The sequence below is a fragment of the Mesoplodon mirus genome (genome assembly GCF_964341445.2).
Source record: "Mesoplodon mirus genome assembly, chromosome: 10".
NCBI lineage: Eukaryota > Metazoa > Chordata > Mammalia > Artiodactyla > Ziphiidae > Mesoplodon > Mesoplodon mirus.
In genome coordinates, this window is record NC_138986.1 from 37045686 (window position 1) to 37060064 (window position 14379).

Consider the following 14379-nt stretch of genomic DNA (forward strand, 5'->3'; position numbering starts at 1 on the left):
GTTGTCTTAATACTAATTATTATCATTTGTAGTTGCAGATGGTAAATCTTTACAATTCTTTTATACATTTTTTGGTGACACAATGAAATTTAAAAGCATATCTGTATATGTGACTCAAGATAAGGTGTCTACTTATCACTTGTTAAGCAACTACTTTTTACTGGGTATTTTTTCATAAGTACCTTATGAACTGGGTGGACATTATTAACTTCTAGATTTACACCTTATGAAGATAATATGCCTTAGAAAAAGTAAGTTTCTTTCCCAAGATCACACAGCTGTTGAATGGCTCAAACAGGATTTAAATCTAGGAATTTCTGTCTCCAAGGTCTATGTTCTTACTATCATATCTAAAAGAGGTTATTAGGAAACCCTAAAATGAATTTTCATAATGCCTGGAACAGGTATAATCAGACCTTGGATTTTCTAACATAATCAGAACAATTATAAAAATAAAATTTTGGATATGCATAAGAAATAAGAGATCATTAAACAGTTTAATCTTTATCAGGTAGTTGAAGGTATTAAAATATGAATAACCAGATATTACCTAATAAAATTGTATACTAATATGATTAGTAGCATTAAAATTTTACAGAGTCACTCAGTGAAATAAAAGAATATTGCAAATATGATAACTAAGAGAAATGGTAAATGTTTGGTAGACTTTCACCCAAAGAAAGTCATAGATCTTGGGCAATAGGTCACCTGGGATTATCACTCACATTTAAATAATAAAAAAAATCAACATCTTGCTTTGTGATTATATTTGATTTAAGGAATCAAGTCAAAAGATGGAAACTAGTGAGCAAAAGATAGACTCACCATACTTAAGAATCTAAAATAATCACAAAAATAAACATAAAATTTTCCTTTGAGAGAGAGGTATATAGAGTTTGAAAGAAGGTTCTGCCCCAGCTAGAGGAGGCTTCCTTTGAGATAGGAACTTTGAGTGAGATCTTTCAGTTATTCATTGTTACGTAAAAAATTGGCCCAATTTGGTGGCATGAAACAACCAGTTATCTTGCTCATAAGTTCTGGGGGTGATGAATTTGGTCAGGACATAACAGATATATTTTTTTGTTTCTGCTCCATGGTGTCTGGAGGCTTAAATGGAAGATCCAAAGACCCAGGGTGTGTGTTGGTGGGGGGTCGGGGTGGGGGAGGGTGGGAGGTGGATTCTAAGGCTGGGAATCAGAGCCTTCTAAGTGCTCAGTCACCCAGCTTGCTGTAGCTTGGGACTTCTTTTGGGACTTTTGACCAGAGCACCCACACATGGCCTCTCCATAAAGCCTGGACTTCCCCACACATAATGGCTGGGTTCTAGTTCCAAGCTTGCTGAGAAAGAGAGAGCTAGACAGAAGCTATATGATGGTGTTGCTTCTACTACATTCTGTTCTCAAGGCAGTCACAAAGGCCAGCCCAGGTTCAAGGGAAGGGGAAATCGACTCTTCCTCTTTACGGAGAAAGGCAAGATTCTGGGAAAGCTCACAGGGCACAGGAAGTATTGTTATGACCATTTTTTGTGAAGGATAATGTATCACAGATCTGAAGAATGAGTAGAAATTAACTGAGCTAAGAAGGAGTGGGTGTGAGATAGGACGAAGAGGAAGAGCGTTCTAACAGAAGGAAAGAGGACCTCAGAGGACTTGCACACCTGGAGAGAGGAGTGGTACTATTTAATGAGACAGGAAACACCTGTTCTGATGGAAGAGCAAGTGTAGAGTTTTGCTTTGAGATGATTTTAAACACTCAAATTCAAATGTCAGTTCCCAGGGCTAGGAACTCAAAGTATTTCATCAGACTATATCAAATAGATTTTCCCATGGTTCAGTCTCCACTTATAAACTGGAAACTCCAAACTTCCTTAAATTACTCTGGCATATCAAAAGTTTCTTATTTAGTCCTTCCTTTAACCAATAAGTAAATATTGAGCACCATAAGTACCAATTACTGTTCTAAGTACAAGTGATATTGTTGGGAAAAAATCAGAGTTCCTGTCCACATGGAACTTACATTCCAGTGATATAAGTTCAACCCATAGGCAGTCAACTCACAGACAGATAGCTATAGTCATCCCTTGGTATCTGCAAGGTATTTGTTCCAGGACCCCCCTCAGATACCAATATCCTCAGGTGCTCAAGTCCCTTACATAAGATGGTATAGTATTTGTATATAACTTATGCACATCCTCCCGTATACTTTAAATCATCTCTAGATTATTTATAATACCCAATACAATGTAAATGCTATGTAAACAGTTGTCACCATGCTACAAATTCAGGTTTTGCTTTTTGGAATGTTCTATAATCTTTTCCAAATATTTTTGATCCACATTGGTTGAATCCTTGGATGCAGAGCCTATAGATAAGGAGAGCTGGCTGTATAAATAACTGTAAGTGCTATGAAGAGAAAAGGCAAGGCATATATGGTACTAGAGAGTGGTAGGTGGCAGTTATTTTACACTTTAAAGGGAAGACATCTTTAATAAAATTATCTTTAATAGCGGCCTGCTGGTGGGAATGGTGGGGGAAAGGCTATCTTTGACCAACTGAGCTGCTGAATTGATCCACCTGAGCAGGATTCTGACTTGGAAGTGTTCAGTCATGACTCCATTGACAAGAGCTTCATCCTATTGGTTCCCCAGCCAAGCACATACTCCAAATGTCTGATGACTTGATTGAAGTGGAGTTCCAGCAGGCAATTACCTGTGGGAAGAATGTTTGAAGCAAAGGGAGAGACAGTTGTAAAAGCCCAAGTTAGGTGTGCTCCTGATATATTTGAGAAAGAAGAAGGTAGCCAGTTTGACTGGAGAGAAAGTGGTAAATGAGGTCGCTGATGTATCCAGGGACTAGCTCATGGGGGGCCACTTAGTCACGGTAAGGAAGGTTGACTTTATTTTAAATACTATAGGAAGCTATCAACAATTTCAGGTAGAAGAATGACATGATCCTAAATATATTTTAAATGGATCTGTCAGGCTGCTGTGTGAAAACAAGCAGGAGGGGTTAAGAATGGGAGCAAGGAAGCTAGGAAGGAGGTTATTGCAGAGGTCCAGAAAGAGAAAACAGTGCTCAGATCAGACCGATGGAGGCAGAGATACTGAGAACAATCAGATTTGGGATAGAGATTGAAGGTGAAGCCTACAAAAAACCTCCTCTCTTCCAGGTCATCCTATAGCATTGCGGTTTCCATCCGCCCTGCCACATTCACCACCTGGAATGAGCTGGTTTGATTCACTTCCCAGGCTACCGTGCTCCTATAGCTTACCTGGTCCATAAAATGCCCTCTCCTATCAGATCATGTGTTGCCTCACCAGAGGGGAGAGAACATGCTTCCTGCCTCTCTGACATGACTCGCGGTGCTTGATCCCAGCATGTGTGCCTTGTCTCTCTGTTTCTCGAGTGATTTTTTTTTTCCCCCATGATGCTGCTTGATCTCTTAAACAAAAGGACGCTATTGACCCCATCCCTCTGCCATCCAGGCAGTACTGGATATGTTGTGTTGATGCACTACCCAATGACAGCCCATTCCCCAAGAGTCCCTGAGGTAGTGTGGGCAACAGAACGTTGGGAATCTGTGTGGTACAGTTATCTTTAAGCTCCGGTACATCAGTTAATGATTTTCACCATTGTAGGAATCTTAGAACTTTAAAAAATGAAACCAGCTTATGGTGAATTGTACAATAAGATTCACTGTCTTATATCTGAAGGCATTTGTTCTTCCTTTTATAATGATGCTCATTTATTTAATACTTAAATATTTACTTGCCTTTGCCTTCCTTTGTGCTTTATCCTGAAAATTGTCTTTTAAATCTGTAAAATGCCTCAAGCTTTTTTTGGAATCAATAAAGGATTCCAATATTAAATGAACAAATGAATGAATATTTAAGTAAATAAAATACTTTGTCTTAGCTTAAAATGAAGACTTAGAAAAAAGAAACAATTATTTACTTTACAGAGGAAAGCTTCATGAGGCATCTTAAAGCTTATTTTCATGTGTATGAAAGGGAATGATGAACAAATATTGAATTTCTTTAAATATAGGACCTCAGAAAATGATCTTGGGTATTTTTTTCAAACTGACATATAACACTGTGTAAATTTAAAGCGTACAACATGTTAATTTGATACATTTATATATTATAATGTGATTGCCATAGTAGTGATAATTAGCACCTGTATGACCTTGAGTATATATCATAAATACCCAAGAATAGAATATGTACTTATTAGGAAGAATTTCTGTACAAAGACAATTGTGAAATATTGGGAAGAATTAATGAAGGTAGTTGTGGCTGGGACTTAGATGATTCTTTAAAATAACTTGTTTTCTTCTGCGTGAGACTACTTGCAGTTCTATGTGGAAAAGAAGATAGAATAGATGAGTTAAATAAAAATAATTTTTACAAATAAAAGACACAATTAATATGTAACTTTCCTATAAATTTATTTTTGGAAAAAAATTTAAAAATAACGTAGTTTTAAAATGTTTTAACGATAAAACTTTTGGTTATATAATGCATTGCATCTCATTTGAAGCAATTTTAAATGGATATTTAATGGAAAAAAATCATAAATTATGGGCAAAACACAACAGCAAGTCAAATTTATGATTTCTTTTTCTTGTTTTCGTCTCTACAGTCAGTTTGACGACTAGTGCTCTAATTGATTGTTAGAAGTGCCAGACCAGGTTCAACCATTCACTTAAACCAGAATACATATTAGGGTTAAGGATGAATAGTTCAAGAAATATTTTGGGGGAGCTCTTTTCACATTGCAACTCTAATCAGCAGATGGAATTTAATAGCGCCTGGATTAGGCAGAAACTACTGAGGTAAAATTTTCTTCCTCTCTACCTACAAAAAAATGTTCTCATTTGCACTAGGAATTTTTAAAGGGAGAAATCATTCAGATTATATTTTTTGAGTACACAGAAGGTATAGCAAGTTAGTTGAGAGCCTCCCACATGAGAGAAAAGATATATGCTTTTGGATCAGAGATGAACTCACAGCAAAATGTACTGTATTGGGCTACTAGTCAAAGAGGCTTATCTGTGTTGCTTGTTACTTAATACACACACATTCTCACATACACCCATATGCAACTACTGCTACTGCCGCTCTCCAAAATTCAGTTTTAACCAAGGGAATTTCCAGCCAGGCACTACTCACTTGCCTTTCACCTCCTGTTCTCTCTCCTCCCTTCTAATTGACTGGTCTTCAGTATGTCACACTGTTGATTGATAACTTCTTGAAATAACCTCTATTTCCATAACTTCCTGGGGGACCATAAAGATTTAGTCCTATAATACCTGGTATAGTGGTTCCTGGCCTGTGCAGGCTTGGACTAGACTGAGCATTCTGGGAGTGGTTGCCTCTGCAGACACAGGCAAACCGAGACATGGGTGACTCTGTGCCTGAGTCTCCTATGACTAAAGAGGAAGTATTCACTTCCACTTAAAAGCACCAACTGCTGTCCAGTGAGAGTCGTCGCTGGGTGGCATTGCTGCATCCTTACAAATGCCTTTATGAGCCTAAGGGAGTGCAGCTGGCTAGTCTGAATTTTTAAAAAAATTAGCCTAGGGTAAAATTATGATGATATTTTCTGGATCTTGTGGTATCTGTAGTATGTATCACTTTTAATAATTTGTAACTTGTTTTGACTTTCTCAGCCCAATCCTTTTGTTCTAAGAGCAATATGAATTTAATAGCATGTAAATTCAGCTGTTTTAGATGGTCAGTGAATTAATAGTAAAAGAGGAGAAAGAATGAATCTGTTGCCTATCCCTTGTTTCTCATGGTGACTGCAGAATTTTTTGTTTTTTTTAGTTTTATGTTTCACACATAACAATAACATAGTTTAAATAAACTTCTGTTTTGTTAACCCAGTATTGTTTGTTATAGGGTAAAAAAAGAAAGCTGTGTTGTTTTGATTAAAGAACTTTGGTTTTGGTGATGGTGATCGTAAATCTACTGATTTGCTGCATAAAACTTTTTTTTTTTTGATAATGGCACTAGCTTTATTATCTTTGGGGGACCTGGAAGGGTTGGGTTCTCAGGAGCAATGGGGACAGGAGTTATGGTGGAGCTGTATGGCCATGGCCTTAGGGGGTGGGCATCTGGGGTGACTCAGCCTACAAGTGCCCATTGGCGTCACCAGTATAGCCACTGGGGGCGGTGGGCACTGGTCCTTTCTTGCAAGGCACAGGTGGCAGCCACAAGCCCAACTCGCTTGAGGCCAGGGCACTCCATCTGTGCTCCAGAAGCTTGTGGTTCTGCGGCCAGAGTCGCACGCAGGCCGTGAGGATATTCTCCGTGCAGCTGCAGGGGCAGAAGGACACGCTGACCACCTGGCTGCCTGGCGGCACAAGCGGCACCTGGAAGAGGATGCCAAGTTGAGCAGCGACAGCACGGGGTGGAAGCTCCGCGGCTGTGGGTCGACGTCGGTGCAGTAGCTCACGCGCTGGCACAGTTCTGTCAGCAGTGCCAGGTCCAGCATGATGGGCGCGGCCAGGAGCGAGTCCTCGCACGTGTTGAGCAGCACCAGCGTGTTGGTACCGCCCAGCATCAGCTCTGATGTGCTCATCCAGGGCACGCTTGCTGTCGCCCACATATGGCACATACTTGATGACGACAGTGACCGGGCTCCACAACCGGCTAGTAGAGCACTGGGTTGCTGTGCACTGTGTCGTCCACCACGCTGCTCTTGGACACCTCCTTGGAGCGGAACTGTGGCGGGGTCGACAGGTTCTGCCGGTCATTGTTGCCCAAGTGGTTGTACCTCACGATGGACGTGGTCTCGTGGCCAGAACAGATAAGCAAATCCACGAGCACAGACTTGACCTTGGTCTGGCCCGACCTGAAGTCGTCTCCACCCACAAAGAGGCTGCACTGCCACTTGAATTCGAGGGCACCAGGCGCCAGCATGGTCAGTGGGGACCCACCGAGGAAGGAGCAGCCCTCCAAGATGCTGGCCACCGCAAAGAGCATGGAGGGAGACACTTCCAGGCCCAGCTGGATGGTGCGCAGCAGGTTCTCAGCAGTGTCATTGAGGCCCGGGATCACTTCGGAGAAGTGCTCCGTATTCGCTGTCTTCCGCACGATGACTTCAGCCAGCCCGGCGCGGGACTAGAAGCTGAAGCCGATACAGATCCGCTCCAGCTGCTGTGCGCGCGGGCCCAGGATGACGTAGTCGGCCCGCGCGCTCTGGTTAGTTAGCCGCGAGAAACTCTGGGAGGTAGACGGAGGGCCGCGGAAGCAGGGCCTCCGGGCGCAGCCACTGTTTTTCCTGTGGCTCCTGTGTGCACTGCATCGCCTCCGCCAGGTGCAGAGACGATTATGGCCCAGACGTCGAATACGAGGTCGTCGGGCGCCACCATGGGCAGCAGCGAGCTGAAGGGCACGAATACCTCCTGGCGTTCTTTGACCAGCCCCAGGTTAATGGGGCCGCCTGCGTCAGTGAGCCGTTGTAGTTGGCCTCCCTGCGGCAGGTGCGCCTGGGCCAGGACAGACGCAGTCGGTGGGCCAGCACTGCAGTCAGTCTGGAGCCATTGTTCCCGCCCCAGCCCACGAGCACGACCGCGGGCCCGGGCACCTGCCGGGCGGTCCGGAAGGTGAAGTGCGTGGACCTGGGGTGCATCTTGAGGACGGCGGCTTCGCGGCTGCTGCACGTCATCCGGTACTTACTGCACCTCGCTGGCCTCGGACTGTGGACCATGTTGGACTCTCGACCACAAACTCGGTGGCGACCTCCATCTCGACGAGCGGCGCAGAGTCAGCTGGGACAGCGGCGGACAGCTAAGTAAAACTTTAGAAAGCTTTTAATAGAGCTATAAAGTGAGTCATAAAATAAATTTTTATTTAAAGACATATTACATAACAGTTTAAATTCAACTTGGTTTGAATCAAACATATCCTCATAGACCGAAGACTCTATGAAAATATTTATCTGATTGGGCATTTCAGTGAGAACTATTCCCTTTGTTTTATTGTAGCTGAGGTCCTGACTGACATCTCCTGTAAAATAGTGAAGGGATGACTTGATTTCTTTTATTTCATAATAATTTAATTTCTAGAAGCCCACATAACCTTACAATCAGTTATTTTATTGTCAGTATTTAATGGAAAATCTTAGATGATATGACTGGGGTGTAGAATCAAAGAATATATGTTGACAAAAATTTTAAAACTAAATTGCGTATTTATTTACACTGTGAAGCCTTTTAAACACTAGATGGCGCTAAAAATATATCATGATAAATTTTGTTATTCATCAGGTTATATTAATTTTATGACCTCGTAAGTTGGTGCATTCTTTGTTTATATTTCTTAAACATTTTAAACAACTTAAGTGCTGCTAGTGTAATTGATTATTGAAATAGGTAATAAAATCACCAAACTGTAGAAATACAGAATTTGTAATTAAAATTATTCAAAGTGTTATTTTGGTGGCCCACAGATACTGCCTTACGCAGCCTTTCTCATCATATAAGGTTCCTCTCCTCTAAATTCACTAAGAGGAAGAAATACTTTGCATGTGGACATAATGAATAGGTTCATGAACTGTCTGATAATCTGATTAATGATGAGGTGTGACGTATGAACACATTGATAAAAGATTTAAATTCTTGACACATGATACTTCCTCCAACAAAGATAACATAAAACTAATGATATGCCACTACATGAGGACATCAGTGATTCATGATTGATTTGTCCTCATTTCAAGGAATATTTACAATTAGTGCACAGAATGCTTTGAAATGACCCGCAATGTCACACAATTTAAAGGGTTTCCTCAATTTGACAGTCCTAAAATTTTACCCATTATTAATAGATACTTTGTGAAGTTGAAAGAAACTTTTATATACTATTGCTAGTAAACACATTATGATCAGCTGTGCTAGAGGAAAGCCTGAGTTATCTTCCTTGTCCTATGGAGACAGGATTGAAGAGTGTAGCCAGTCCCTGGAGAGAGGTGTGTTAGACAGTAACGTAATTCACGTGTTGCATAGTGTCTGGATCTTGTGATATTTGTGGTATTTGCTGCTTTTAAAAGTTTCTCATTTGTTGTGCCTTCTTTTCTCATTACAAATACATATTCATTTTTGTATGTAATTTTGTATTCTTTTTCTTAAATAGGGCTCAAAAAACTGGATAAGCTTCAGATTGCACAAATTATTCATTTTTATTCCATACAGTCTATGCTTTTTTTTCACTATTGGACTTTTGTTTATGTTGTTTTCTTTGTTTTTTTTATGCCCTTTCTCTCAGTATTGCCTTTCTAATTTCTACTTGCCTAGGTCTACAAGACCTGGTACATATATCATATTTCCTTCATGAAAAGGGCTCTGATCTCTTTCCCAAGACTCTGCACTTCAAGTCAGTCAAGAGTAATTTCTCCCTCATCTAGAAAAATGTATTTTTATTTCTTTTGTGACCCATTTCTTTGTATATCTTGTATTATATATATTTATGAATGTGTTATTTTCCCCTATTGGGGTCTTAACTTCCTGATGAAAGAGTCTCAATCTTACCCATATTTGCATCCCATGTAGTACCTAGCACAGTAATTTATATATTATAGGCAACCCACAAATATGTGTAAAATAAATTAATGAGGGCATGAACATTGTCTGATCTGAGGGGCACAGCATATGTTCTTCTCTGCCTGTTTATTTGAACTCTGAATATTTTGGTCTTAGGTGTATGCTTATATTTAAAATACAGTATGCATCAACCAGACTCTTGGAGAAAATAAAGGAGCGTATTCTACATTTACAAGAAATCATGGTCCTATCTTGATATAGGCAACATTACAATACCATAGATCCCTCTTCCAGCATAGATTTAGTCTACATCAGGAGGTATCAGACTATAGCCCATGGGCTAAATCCAGCCAGCTGCCTGTTTTTGTAAGTAAAGTTTTATTGAAACACAGCTCATTCATTTTTATCATGCCTGTGGTTGTTTTCAAGCCACAAAAGCAAAGTTGAATAGTTTTGACAGAGACTGTTATAGTGAGCAAAGCCTAAAATCTTTACCATCTGGTGCTTTATTTATTTATTTATTTTTTAACATCTTTATTGGAGTTATAGTTGCTTTACAATGGTATGTTAGTTTCTGCTGTATAACAAAGTGAATCAGCTATACATAAACATATAACCCCATACTTCCTCCCTCTTGCATCTCCCTCCCACCCTCCCTATCCCACCCCTCTAGGTGGACACAAAGCACCGAGCTGATCTCCCTGTGCTATGTGGCTGCTTCCCACTAGCTATCTATTTTACATTTGGCAGTGTATATATGTCCATGCCACTCTATCACTTTGACCCAGCTTAGCCTTCCTCTTCCCCGTGTCCTCAGGTCCATTTTCTATGTCTACGTTTTTATTCTTGTCCTGCCCCTAGGTTCTTCAGAACCATTTTTCTTTTTCTTTTTTTTTAGATCATATATATATATGTTAGCATATGGTATTTGTTTTTCTATTTTTGACTTACTTCACTCTGTATGAAGACTCTGGGTCCATCCACCTCACTACAAATAACTCAATTTTGTTTCTTTTTATGGCTGAGTAATATTCCATTGCATATATGTGCCACATCATCTTTATCCATTCTTCTGTCGATGGACACTTAGGTTGCTTCCATGTGCTGGCTATTGTAAATAGAACTGCAATAAACATTGTGGTACATGACTCTTTTTGAATTATGGTTTTCTCAGGGTATATGCCCAGTAGTGGGATTGCTGGGTCATATGGTAGGCCTATTTTTAGTTTTTTAAGGAACCTCCATGCTGTTCTCCATAGTGGCTGTATCAATTTACATTCCCACCAACAGTGCAAGAGGGTTCCCTTTTCTCCACACCCTCCCCAACATTTACTGTTTGTAGATTTTTTGATGATGGCCATTCTGACTGGTGTGAGGTGATAGCTCATTGTAGTTTTGATTGGCATTTCTCTAATGATTAGTGATGTTGAGCATCCTTTCATGTGTTTGTTGGAAATCTGTATATCTTCTTTGGAGAAATATCTATTTAGGTCTTCTGCCCATTTTTGGATTGGGTTGTTTGTTTTTTTTTGATATTGAGCTGCATGAGCTGTTTATGTATTTTGGAGATTAATCCTTTGTCTGTTGATTCGTTTGCAAATATTTTCTCCCATTCTGAGGGTTGTCTTTTGGTCTTGTTTATGGTTTCCTTTGCTGTGCAAAAGCTTTGAAGTTTCATTGGTTCCCATTTGTTTATTTTTGGTTTTATTTCCATTTCTCTAGGAGATGGGTCAAAAAGGATCTTGCCATGATATATGTCATAGAGTGTTTTGCCTAAGTTTTCCTCTAAGAATTTTAGAGTGCCTGGCCTTACATTTAGGTCTTTAGTCCATTGTGAGTTCATTTTTGTGTATGGTGTTAGGGAGTGTTATAATTTCATTCTTTTACATGTAGTTGTCCAGTTTTCTCAGCACCACTTCTTGAAGAGGCTGTCTTTTCTCCATTGTATATTCTTGCCCCCTTTATCAAAGATAAGGTGACCATATGTGTGTGGGTTTATCTCCGGGCTTTCTATCCTGTTCCATTGATCTGTATTTCTGTTTTAGTGCCAGTACCATACCGTCTTGATTACTGTAGCTTTGTAGCATAGTCCAAAGTCTGGGAGCCTGATTCCTCCAGCTCTGTTTTTCTTTCTCAAGATTGCTTTGGCTATTCGGGGTCTTTTGTGTTTCCATACAAATGGTGAAATTTTTTGTTCTAGTTCTATGAAAAATGCCATTAGTCATTTGATAGGGATTACATTGAATCTGTAGATTGCTTTAGGGAGTATACTCATTTTCACCATGTTGATTCTTCCAATCCAAGAACACAGTACATCTCTCCATCTGTTTGTATCATCTTTAATTTCTTTCATCAGTGTCTTATAGTTTTCTGCACACAGGTCTTTTGTCTCCTTAGGTAGGTTTATTCCTAGGTATTTTATTCTTTTTGTTTCAGTGGTAAATGGGAGTGTTTCCTTAATTTCTCTTTCAAATTTTGCATCATTAGTGTGTAGGACTGCAAGAGATTTCTGTGCATTAATTTTATATCCTGCTATGTTACCAAATTCATTGCTTAGCTCTAGTAGTTTTCTGGTAGCATCTTTGGGAGTCTCTATGTATAGTATCATGTCATCTGCAAACAGTGACAGTTTCACTTCTTCTTTTCTGCTTTGGATTCCTTTGATTTCTTTTTTTTTTCTCTGATGGCTGTGGCTAAAACTTCCAAAACGATGTTGAATAATGGTGGTGAGTGTGGGCAACCTTGTCTTGTTCCTGATCTTAGTGGGAATTGTTTCATTTTTTCACCATTGAGAACGATGTTGGCTGTGGGTTTGTCATATATGGCCTTTATTATGTTGAGGTAAGTTCCCTCTATGCCTACTTTCTGGAGAGTTTTTATCAAAAATTGGTATTGAATTTTGTCAAAAGCTTTTTCTGCATCTACTGAGATGATCATATGGTTTTTCTCCTTCAGTTTGTTAATATGGTTTATCACGTTGATTGATTTGCATATATTGAAGAATCCTTGCATTCCTGGGATAAACGCCACTTGATCATGGTGTATGATCCTTTTAATATGCTGTTGGATTCTGTTTGCTAGTATTTTGTTGAGGATTTTTGCATCTATATTCATCAGTGATATTGGTCTGTAGTTTTCTTTTTTTGTGACATCTTTGTCTGGTTTTGGTATCAGGATGATGGTGGCCTTGTAGAATGAGTTTGGGAGTGTTCCTCCCTCTGGTATGTTTTGGAAGAGTTTGAGAAGGATAGGTATTAACTCTTCTCTAAATGTTTGATAGAATTCGTCTCTGAATCCATCTGGTCGTGGGCTTTTGTTTGTTGGAAGATTTTTAATCACAGTGTCAATTCAGTGCTTGTGATTGGTCTGTTTATATTTTCTGTTTCTTCCTGGTTCAGTTTCAGGAGGTTGTGCTTTTCTAAGAATTTGTCCATTTCTTCCAGGTTTTCCATTTTATTGGCATATAGTTGCTTGTAGTAATCTCTCATGATCCTTTGTATTTCTACAGTGTCAGTTGTTACTTCTTTTTCATTTCTAATTCTATTGATTTGAGTCTTCTCCCTTTTTTTCTTGATGAGTCTGGCTACAGGTTTATCAATTTTCTTTATCTTTTCAAAGAACCAACTTTTAGTTTTCTTCATCTTTGCTATTGTTTTCTTCATCTCAATTTCATTTATTTCTGATCTGATCTTTATGATTTCTTTCCTTCTGCTAACTTTGGAGTTTTTTTGTTCTTCTTTCTCTAATTGCTTTAGATGTAAAGTTAGTTTGTTTATTTTAGATGTTTCTTGTTTCAGGATTGTATTGCTATAAACTTCCCTCTTAGAACTGCTTTTGCTGCATCCCATTGGTTTTGGGTCATCGTGTTTTCACTGTCATTTGTTTCTAGGTATTTTTTGATTTCCTCTTTTATTTCTTCAGTGATCTTTTGGTTATTTAGTAGTGTATTGTTTAGCCTCCATATGTTTGTATTTTTCACAGATTTTTTTTCCTGTAATTGATATCTAGTCTTATAGCATTGTGGTCAGAAAAGATACTTGATACGATTTCAATTTTCTTAAATTTACCAAGGCTTGATTTGTGACCCAAGATATGATCTAGCCTGGAGAATGTTCCGTGAGCACTTGAGAACAAAGTGTATTCTGTTGCTTTTGGATGGAATGTTCTATAAATATCAATTAAGTCCATCTTGTTTAATGTATCATTTAAAGCTTATGTTTCCTTATTTATCTACATTTTGGATGATCTGTCCATTGATGAAAGTGGGGTTTTAAAGTTCCCTACTAAGATTGTGTTACTGTCGATTTCCCCTTTATGGCTGTTAGCACTTGCCTTATGTATTGAGGTGCTGCTGTTTTGTGTGCATAAATATTTACAGTTGTTATATCTTCTTCTTGGATCAGTCCCTTAATCATTATGTAGTGTCCTTCTTTGTCTCTTGTAGTAGTCTTTATTTTAAAGTCTGTTTTGTGAGATATGAGAATTGCTACTGCAGCTTTCTTTTGATTTCCATTTGCATGGAATATCTTTTTCTATCCCCTCACTGTCAGTCTGTATGTGTCCCTAGGTCTGAAGTAGGTCTCTTGTAGACAGTATATATATGGGTCTTGTTTTTGTATCCATTCAGCCAGTCTCTGTCTTTTAGTTGGAGCATTTAATCCATTTACGTTTAAGCTAGTTATCAATATGTGTGTTCCTATTACCATTTTCTTAAGTGTTTTGGGTTTGTTATTTCAGGTGTTTTCCTTCCCTTGTGTTTCCTGCCTAGAGAAGTTCCTTTAGCATTTGTTGTAAAGCTGGTTTGGTGGTGCTGAATTCTCTTGGATTTTG

General features: G+C 39.2%; 1 pseudogene across 1 annotated transcript; it reads right to left on the minus strand.

Moving 5' to 3' along the window:
• Positions 1–6135: 6135 nt before the first annotated feature.
• On the minus strand, positions 6136–7658 carry LOC309811284 (inositol-3-phosphate synthase 1-like; annotated as a pseudogene). The gene has a single exon. The product of its transcript is annotated as an inositol-3-phosphate synthase 1-like (transcript).
• Between the last annotated feature and the right edge of the window lie 6721 nt (positions 7659–14379).